General features: G+C 43.7%; 1 pseudogene; it reads left to right on the top strand.

The window, feature by feature from the left end:
- Positions 1-8,552, top strand: part of LOC102391053 — a 214,638-nt pseudogene extending 206,086 nt beyond the window's left edge.

Below are 8,552 nucleotides of genomic sequence, written 5' to 3'. Positions count from 1 at the left end.
AACAATCCACCTGCATTGTGGGAGACCTGGGTTCAATCCCTCAGTGGGGAAGATCCCCTGGAGAAGGGAAAGGCTACCCACTCCAGTATTCTGCCTTAGAGAATTCCATGGATTGTAGTCTATGGTGTTGCAAAGAGTCAGACGTGATTGAACGACTTTCACTTCACTTCACTTCACTTATAAACCTACTCAGTTCTGTTCAGTTCAGTTCAGTCGCTCAGCCGTGTCCGACTCTTTGTGACCCCATGAGTCACAGAACACCAGGCCTCCCTGTCCATCACCAACTCCCCGAATTTACTCAAACTCATGTCCATCGAGTCGGTGATGCCATCCAGCCATCTCATCCTCTGTCATCCCCTTCTCCTCCTGCCCCCAATCCCTCCCAGCACCAGGGTCTTTTCCAAGACCCTGGTGTCCATGAACTGGACATGGAACAACAGACTGGTTCCAAATAGGAAAAGGAGTACGTCAAGGCTGTATATTGTCACCCTGCTTATTTAACTTATATGCAGAGTACATTATGAGAAATGCTGGGTTGGAAGAAGCACACACTGGAATCAAGATTGGTGGGAGAAATATCAATAACCTCAGATATGCAGATGACACCACCCTTATGGCAGAAAGGGTGGCCAAAGTATTGGAGGCCAAAGTATTGGAGTTTCAGCTTTAGCATCAGTCTTTCCAATGAACACCCAGGACCGATCTCCTTTAGAATGGACTGGTTGGATCTCCTTGCAGTCCAAGGGACTCTCAAGAGTCTTCTCCAACACCACAGTTCAAAAGCATCAATTCTTCTTTATACCCTTGGGGGTATAAATTTGGGGAGGACACATTTCAGTACAGAGCACTCTTCTAATGTATTTTAAATTGTTTTAATATGTATATCAGAAATCCACTGAAGTTTTGGGGTACATATTTCTGTCTTTTTTTATTTTATTTTATTTTTAAACTTTACATAATTGTATTAGTTTTGCCAAATATCAAAATGAATCCGCCACAGGTATACATGTGTTCCCCATCCTGAACCCTCCTCCCTCCTCCCTCCCCATTCCATTTCTGTCTTAACTGAACAAATTCCTTATATTATTTTTATAATTAACAGTTTTTCATTTATTCTCTTTTCTTTTCCTAATAAATGGTGTTAACATCTGTAAATGATGATATTTTGACTTAAATGTTTCTTAGGCTAAAGTCACATGTCATGCTTTCCTAACACTTCTGGATCATGTGAAGAAATAGTACTGATAGTGAGCAATCTCCTCTAATTCCTAACTTTAAGGAGAATGTTTTTATTTTCTCTATTAAGTTTAATGCTGGCTATGATGTATTCTAAATATTTTATAGCTATTCTATCATATGTTTTTATCAATTGTAAATCAAATTAAGGAAATATCTTGTTTCTATTTTACAACAAGTTCTTCCTTTTAAATTTTTTTTACCAGGATGTTATATTGAGTATTACCAATGATTTTCTCAGCTCCTATCAAATGATCAAATTATATTTTCCTTTGACCACTTAAATAAATAGTCAATGTCTTCATGTTGAATCATTCTCTTTCTTGTAGAACTGGAACAAGAGAGACCTCAGGGGACAGGGGACTGGCTTAAAGCCCCATAGGAAGCCATGGTCTATGGAGGTCAGGGCAGGGCTAAGGTGTGATAAATACTCTGAACATCTCAGTGACTTAAAATCAAAAGGTTATTTTCCTGCACATGCAGCATGCTCATCCCAGGCCATGAGAGTCTTGTAGAATGGGAGCTAATGAAGGCTCTATCTTACATATTAGACACAGAGAAAACAGCATGACATGCAAAACTGAGCCCTCACTTCACTGGACAAAGCAAATACCATCCAAATTCAATGTGGCAGAGATGTTTATGCACTCAGAGATGAGCTATGAATACTAATGAGCAGTAATTAACTTTGCCACACACACACACACACAAGGCAACTCTTTGGGCTCCCTTCCTTCCCATGAGACTGTGGGTCAACAAGATGCAGTCAAAATTTTAGCCCAGCCCAAGGACACATTGCTCTCACCCTTGGTTACTCCAGTGGACATAGCCTGTGCTGAAGTCAACTGAGATACTAAGGGCTCCACCTGCATGGATGCTTTTGTGGAAGTTGAACCTATCTTATAGGGAGATATGAGAGGTGGTTTTGACAGTCAGAACTGTGGCAGATTCATGTCAATGTATGGCAAAAACCACTACAATATTGTAAAGTAATTAGCCTCCAATTAAAATAAATCAATTTATTAAAAAAAGAAAGAAAAATGGGGGCAAGAATGGATGTGGTCCTAGTCAAAGTTTTTAAAGCATGATGTGGGCATGAGCACTCAGACTCTCCACAGGTTGGGGTGTGGGCATGGGTCTGGGAGGCTTATTTGGTTGATTGCTGATTGTGGGCAGGATCAGGGGGCTGAGAGGAGGGTCAAGGTGACCAGAAGAGTGTGGACACTCAGAAACTTAGAGCAAGGCTGTGCATCCACTGATCAGAAATAGGTCACCAGGACAGACCAGAGGTTTCATCTCTCCTCTACCTCTCTCCCATTGTCCTCATACCCAGGGCACGCTGCCACAGATTTCTCCATTGTTTTCCCATTTTCTCATAAATTGGCTTAGTTGAGATTATAGTTAACACATAAAGGCACACGAGAACTTCAGACAGGAAAAAACTAGGTTCCAGGAGGAACAGAGGAGGGCACCATATGAGATAGGCTGAGAAGAGGAAGGACTTAGAACATATAGATACCCCTCCAGCACGGAGGCAAACACACACACACAGAGGTTTGTTAGTACTGAGAACAAGAACAGGATCAGAAGTACCTCACCTGTTATGCTATGCTATGCGAAGTCACTTCAGTCGTGTCTGACTCTGTGTGACCCCATAGACGGTAGCCTACCAGGCTCCCCCGTCCCTGGGATTCTCCAGGCAAGAACACTAGAGTGGGTTGCCATTTCCTTCTCCAATGCATGAAAGTGAAAAGTGAAAGTGAAGTCGCTCAGTCGTGTCCGACTCTTAGCGACCCCATGGACTGCAGCCTACCAGGCTCCTCCATCCATGGGATTTTCCAGGCAAGAGTACTGGGGTGGGGTGCCATTGTGGGGGTGGAGCAACCAAGTGCTCTGCAGGACTCCGCCCACTGACTCTCCCTCACACCCTCAGGAAATTGTGGGGGTGGAGCAACCAAGTTCTCTGCAGGACTCCACCCACTGACTCTCCCTGCATTACATCTCTCCCTCTCTCCCACCCTCTGTCTGGGTGAGAGCTTGGCCCACTCAGAGCTCTTCCTCTGCTCCACCGTCTCTTCTGTAGAACTTCTCCTTGGATTCTCCCAAGACCCCAGAAGACAACGATCTCATGCTGTGAGCAAATGTAGCAGGGAGGCCACCCGCTGTGTTCCAGGTCTGCTTCCTGACCTGCAGGGGAGGGGGATGGTGAGAAGCGGAGCAGTTGCCCTCGGAGTCCTTCCATCCAGCCCCTGTCTCTGTCCAAAATTAACATGTGCAGGTTCCTGACTCCTCTCTGCTCCCTCTCTTGGTGGAAGTCTTTTCTCTGGTCTCTCCTTCATCCAGCCTGCTATAGTCACCACTCATCCCCAGATGGCCCACTCTGTTGACTGACAATAATTCAGGGTCAAGAAATATCTTCAAAAACTTAGTGTTACCACTACCCCTGGGCTTCCCAGGTGGCACAAGTGGTAAAGAACCCACCTGCCAATGCAGAAGACATAAGATACTGAGTTTGATCCCTGGGTTGAGAAGATCCCCTGAAGGAAGTCATGGCATTCCATGGCAGTTTTCTTGCCTGGAGAATCCCATGGACAGAGGAGCCTGGTGGGCTACAGTACTTAGGGTTGCAAAGAGTTAGACATGCTGAAGCAACTCAGCATGCAAGCACTACCGCCCCTAGCACAGTTAGGGTAACTGAGGCACCAAAGGAGGGCAAGATTTAGATCCAAGCTTACTGGAGAAGGAAATGGCAACCCACTCCCAGTACTCTTGCTGGGAGAATCCCATGGACAGAGGGGCTTGGTATGCTATAGTCCATGGGGCCGCAAAGAGTCAGACACAACTGAACTACTTCACTTTACCCAGAACAGCAGCATCAGCACCAGGTCCTGTACTTCACTCCCTTGTCTCCTTCTACTCTGCACATCCCTGCCCTTCTCCTCCCTCCTTGAATTGAATTGTCTTGTTCAGCCCTCAACTGCTGTGCTACGTGACTTAATACTTCCATTATTTCTCTGACTTGACACATGACAACCAGTGAACCATTGTCTTTATGGACAATGGTTATGTCTGCTGCCTAGTTTCCCTGTCTCTTATTTAGGTAAAATACACATATTGTAAAATTAACCATAAGCATTTTAAGGTGTCCATTTCCATGGCATTTTGTACAATCATAATGTTGTGTAACCATCAATTTTATCTATTCCAAAATATTTTCATAACCTCTTTAAAAAACTCCATCCCACACATCAATATAAATCAGCCATCACAATAAAGTAATTATCCTCCAGTTAAAATAAATAAATAATTTTTTTAAAAAACTCCATCCCATTAAGATGTCAGGTCCTGATTCTTTTTTCCCATAGGCCCCTGACAACCATCAGAATGCTTTTTTTTTTTTGGTATGAATTTACCTATTCTGGAAATTTCATATAAATGGCATTATACAATAAGTGACTATCTCTGGCTCTTTCCTTTACCATAATGTTTTCAAGGTTCATCCACATTGTAGCATGCAGGGAGCCAGCAGGAGGCACTCCACCCGTGGCAAAGGTCATGAGGAAGAAGGCTCGACATACGCAAAGGCGGGATCGAGCCTCAGGAGTCCCCCTGGAAATCCTCGAGCATCTACCCCCATAACCAGAGCCTGCCTACTTTACTACTTTGTGCTCTCACCTACACCTCTGACTTTATGGGGGGCTGTCCCCCACCACCTCTTTCGGAGAAGGAGTTAACTTAGAGCTCCAGTTAATAAAAAACTCCTGGGCGTGACAAGAGTGTTTTAACCTACAAACTCCTCTGAAGGTTCTCTAGCCTGCCTGACAGGCTTGTCCGGCCACATGTGATTGCTCACAGCCTCCCAACCGTGAGAGGCACGAGATGCTTTAAACCCTCTAAAAACAAGTTCCTTAGAAAAGTTAGAAAACCATTAGTATAAGTATAGTGGGCTGATTAGAAATTGTATTGGTGAAGGGTTTTTCATTTGTTGAGCCAATGTTTGTTGCTAAATCTCCACATCCCCTGCCCTTACACACATTAATGAATATATAGAAGAAATAAGTATTAACCTTTGATATAAATCACGTTAGACCTTAGGCTAAGTAAATTCTTTCCTTAATTAAAACCGACTACACCCTCACCCTATAGGAATGTAACTTTATCTGGTACCTTCGGAAGGTGGCGTCTGTTTTAAGAATAATCACCCCTGGAGAAATAAGTGTCCTGGTTGACTGACCGGTGTCACAAGGAGAGGGTCATAAATTGTCAGCAGGCCCCCTGGCCAGAAGATGATGTCACAGCCCTAAGACCTCTGTATACATTTGTATGAAGCACCTGACTTTGATAAAAGTCAGGACTGCTGACCCCATGTGACTTTTGCATAACATCTCAGTGTATAAAAGTAGACCATGGAAAATAAAGAATTGGGATCAGTTCCTCGAAAGACTGGTCTCCCCATGTCTCTCTCTCTCTCTCAAACTCTGGCTGAGTCTCCATCTGGAGCACAGAACCCGCCATGCTTACTAATTATGCCTGGGCTTCTAAGATCCGACCAAGGAGGCCTCAGCCTACATAAGTGGGAATGGAAAGACGCCTGCAGCCTACGTAAGTGGTGCAAGCTTCTTGTCTTGAAGTTTTATTGGTCTCCCACGTAAACCAAGCTACTCAGCCTCTTTTCTCCACTGAATTTTCCTACTGAGATATCCTCATTCTATTACTCTTTATATCTCTAATTAATATCTAATTGAAACTATTGTTTCCTGATCCTCGCCGACGCTGTCCCCACTTCGAACTCCCTGGATCAGCCGGGGCTGGACCTCGGCAGTAGCAGATATTAGTATGTAATTTGTTTAATGGTTGACTAGTATTCCATTGTGTGGAAATACATTTTGTGTCTTCTTTCATCAGTTGATTGACATGTTGATTGTTCCACCTTTTGTCTACTGTGGAGAGGTATGTCCATATGCAAGCGTTGTAGCACTGCAGTGAAGGGTCCCAGGTTCCACATCTGTTTCATTTCCTTACTGAAACACTTTCCACCCTTACTCTTTTTTAAAACTTTTTACTTTGTATTGGGGTATCCCTGGTGACTCACAAGATGAAGAATATTCCTGCAGTGTGGGAGACCCAAGTTCAATCCCTGAGTTGGGAAGATCCCCTGGAGAAGGGAATGGCCACTCACTCCAGTATTCTTGCCTGGAGAATTCCACGGGCAGAGGAGCCTGGAGGGCTACAGTCCACAGAGTTGCAAAGACTCGGACATGACTGAGTGACTAACACTTTCAATTTCAAATAGCCAATTAACAAACAAACAAGATTGTGATTGTTTCAGGTGAACAGTGAAGTGATTCAGCCATATATGTACATGTACCCATTCTCGTCCAAATTTCTGTGCCATCCAGGCTGCCATATAACATTGAGCAGGGTTCCTTGTGCTATACAGCAGGTCCTTGTTGGTTATCCATTTTAAGTATAGCAGTGTGTACATATCGGTCCCAAACTCCCTAAGTATCCCTTCCCCGCATCCTTCTCCTCAACCATAAATTCATTCTCTAAGCCTGTGAGTCTCTTTTTGTTTTGTAAGTTCATTTGTATCATTTCTTTTTAGATTCCACATATGAGGGGTGTCATCTGATATTTATCCTTCTCTGACTAACTCTCTGACAATCTCTAGATCCACCCATGTTACTGCAAATGGCATTATTTCATTCTTTTTAAAGGCTAAGTAATATTCTATTGTATATATATATATATATATACCATATATTTCTGAGGTTTTATCTTGTTCATTCATCTGAGGCATAATCCTCTGCCTTTTCATTTTGTTTAGTTTTCTGTGATTGTGGTTTTCATTATCATCAAGTCCCTAGTCTTGAATTGTACCAATGACTTCACTGACCCAGAAACCCTAGCTCTGCCCAGTGCAGTGGCCTCCTCCTTCAATTTATCTTCAGCTGGGGGCACATGTGGGTTGATGCATGAGAGTCAGTTTATCCATTCAACAGTCCTCTTCTAAGCTTAGAGAGAGGCAAAGATGTGGCAAGTAAAGAGAGAGACAGACAGATAAGGATACAGTGAGAGAAAGACAGATAGACAAGACAGAGACAGAGAAAGACAGGAGAAATACTGGCAGAAAGATTGAGAGAGATGTGAGGTAACACAAGTAGATGGAGGAGAAGGATGAAGAGGAAGAGGAGGAAGAAGAAGGAGAGAAACAGGGCAAGACAGAGAGAGGAAAAGAGAGGTTGACATAAATAGCAAAGAAGAAACACTGAAGCAGAGAAAAGGGAACTCAATAGGGAGACTGCAAAATGAGAAAGCATTGCAGACAGAATCAAACTGGCATAAACAGAGAAGGTGAGTTAAATAAGATTGAAGAAGGCAGAACAAGGAAGAGGAAAAGAGTATAGAAAGAAACAGTGCCCGACAGGAGGTATAGACAGGAAAAAGGATTGAGGCAGATGACCACGGGCAGAGAGAACCCAAGGGTGTCTGGTTGCAGAGCCCAAGGGATGGGGAGGACCGGGTGGGAGGGAGCAGAAATCAGGTTCTTTTGGAAGAGCCTGGTTGCAGAACCAGTTTCAGAATAATCACATGGGAGCTCTTCCCTGAGTATTGCTAAGTTCATGTGTCCTAATTTCTAAATGGGCCTAGATGTGGGTCACTTGTTATTCTAAGAATTTTAACAAACATTAACTTCTTTTACTTCATTATAGCCCTACAAGATAGGTACTGTCCTTCCCATATCAGACATGAAAGACAGTAAAACTGTCAAGTCAGAAATATGCCCATACCTCCATGTGGAAGCACACACACACTCACACACACATCCGAACAGAAATATCTCCTTACATTCTGTGGAACCACTGAACTCTTTGGAAATCAAACAAATGCTACAAACAGTGACATGGAAAGATGAGAAAGTTACACCCACCCAAAAAAACACACCTACTTTCACAGAATCTGGGACTTCTATAGGAGTCAACCTTGAATGGCAGGTTAACAGTCAATCTCACACAAATATATTGCAATGGACACAGGTGTCTGGGCTTTGGGAGGTGACAGGGCAAAGAATGTGCAAGCACCTGTTGTCCACATTGTGAACCTCTGAGCTCACAGGAAAGCCTATTTGTCTCAGCAAAGGCATCTCCCACAAAAAATTACTCCTCTTCTTCACCGCCATCCTCCAGAACTTCTCCATGGCCAGCCCCTAAACCTCTGAAGACATTGACCTTACTCCCCAGGACAGTGGGGTGGGCAAAGTTTCCTTGATGTTCCAGATCCACTTCCTGCCCATCAAAGAGGCTGAGGGAAGGTGA

The sequence above is a fragment of the Bubalus bubalis genome, chromosome 18 (assembly GCF_019923935.1).
Source record: "Bubalus bubalis isolate 160015118507 breed Murrah chromosome 18, NDDB_SH_1, whole genome shotgun sequence".
Lineage (NCBI taxonomy): Eukaryota > Metazoa > Chordata > Mammalia > Artiodactyla > Bovidae > Bubalus > Bubalus bubalis.
Note: the sequence above shows the minus strand (reverse complement) of the source record. Positions and strands in the feature narration are given on the sequence as shown.